Source organism: Cebus imitator, unplaced genomic scaffold (genome assembly GCF_001604975.1).
Source record: "Cebus imitator isolate Cc_AM_T3 unplaced genomic scaffold, Cebus_imitator-1.0 Scaffold234, whole genome shotgun sequence".
NCBI classification, from domain to species: domain Eukaryota; kingdom Metazoa; phylum Chordata; class Mammalia; order Primates; family Cebidae; genus Cebus; species Cebus imitator.
This window is the reverse complement of record NW_016107549.1, coordinates 3,242,979-3,244,846: the sequence shown is the minus strand read 5'-3', so window position 1 is coordinate 3,244,846 and position 1,868 is coordinate 3,242,979. Positions and strand designations below refer to the sequence as shown.

The following is a 1,868-nucleotide window of genomic DNA, read 5'->3' as shown; positions in this document are numbered from 1 at the left end:
CACCATGTTGACCAGGATGGTCTCGATCTCTTGACCTCGTGATCCACCCGCCTCGGCCTCCCACAGTGCTGGGATTACAGGCTTGAGCCACCGCGCCCGGCCCATTTTTTGTATTATTAATAGAGACAGGGTTTCACCACGTTGGCCAGGCTGTTCTCGAACTCCTGACCTCAGGTGATCTGCCTGCCTTGGCCTCCCAAAGTGCTGAGATTACAGGCATGAGTCACTGCACCCGGCCTGTTCTGTTCTTTAATTCTCAAAACACTCTCTAGGAAATACAGACTGCTATTCTCCCCCATTTTACAGATCAGGAAACTGTGTCCCAGAAGGATTAAACCAGTTACCTAAGTCATTCTAGTTAAATGGCCTGGAAAGCCACTGAAGCCCAGGAATGTCTGTCTAACCTCCTGACTACTCTGTCTTTGAGGGACTCTACATGAATATGCTAGGTCAACCATCCAAGTAGAAGTGGATACAGGGGCCTGGCTTCGGTGGCTCAAGCCTGTAATCCTAGCACTTTGGGAGGCCGAGGTGGGTAGATGGATCACTTGAGCCCAGGAGTTTGAGACCAGCTTGGGCAACATAGTGAGACCCCTGCTTCTGCAAAAAAATAAAAAGCTGGGCGTGGTGGCTCACGCCTATAATCCCAGCACTTTGGGAGGCAGCGGGTGGATCACAAAGTCAAGAGATCGAGACCATCCTGGCCAATATGGTGAAACCCTGTCTCTACTGAAAATACAAAAATTAGCTGGGTGTGGTGGCGTGCTGCCTGTAGTCCCAGCTACTTGGCAGGCTGACGCAGAAGAATTGCTTGAACCCAGGAGGCAGAGGTTGCAGTGAGCCAAGATCGCACCACTGCACTCCAGCCTGGGCAACAGAGCAAGACTCCATATATATTTAAAAAATAATAAAAAGTTGCCAGGCACAGTGGCTCAAACCCGTAATCCCAGCACTTTCGGAGGCTGAGGCGGGCGGATCACCTGAGGTTGGGAATTTGAGACCAGCCTGACCAACGTGGAGTAACCTCATTTCTACTAAAAATATAAAATTAGCTGGGTGTGGCGATGTATACCTGTAATCCCAGCTACTCGGCAGTCTGAAGCAGGAGAATTGCTTGAACCCGGGAGGCGGAGGTTGCAGTGAGCCGAAATCATGCCATTGCACTCCACCCTGGGCAACTATAGTGAAACTCTGTCTTAAATAAATAAATAAATAAATAGCTGAGTGTGATGGTGCACGCCTCTAGTAGCAACTGCTCAGGAGGCTGAGGCAGGAGGATCTCTTGAACCAGGGAGGTGGAGGCTGCAGTGACCCTCAGTCATGCCACTGCGCTTCACTGACAGAGTGAGACCCTGTGTCCGAAAGAAAAAGAAAAAAGACATACCTTTTGAAGTTAGGTTATGTGTTAATTATCTATAGCTCAGTTTCCACTGTGCTTACAGGAGGAAATGACTCAGTTCTTGCTACGTATCAAATTAGCCCAAAACGTAGTGGCTGAAAACAACACATTTATGATTTCACAGTTTTTGTGTGTTGGGAATTTGGAAGCGGCACAGCTAGATAGTTCCAGCTCAGGGTCTCTCATCAAGTTGCAATGAAAATATTGGCAGGAAAGAAAATCACGTTTGCAGAAGCTGCAGGCATAGGATGGCTTGGCTGGGGCTGAAGGATCCACTTCCAAGATGGTGCACTCAATGGCTCTTGTCTGGAGGCCTCAGTTCCCTGCTGCATGGAGCACTGCCTCCAGCTGCTTGAGTGGACTCATGACAGGCAGCTGGCTGCCCCTGGAGCAGTCGATCCAACAATGAGCATGGCCATGAACTTCCTATTAGAAGCAAGTCATTGGCCGGGTACGGTGGCTCACGCCT

The 1,868-nt window shown here is 49.6% G+C and overlaps 1 protein-coding gene across 1 annotated transcript in view; it reads left to right on the top strand.

The window, feature by feature from the left end:
- The window catches only part of LDLR (low density lipoprotein receptor), a 46,299-nt gene that overhangs the window by 6,309 nt on the left and 38,122 nt on the right, over positions 1-1,868 (top strand). The window lies entirely within an intron of this gene.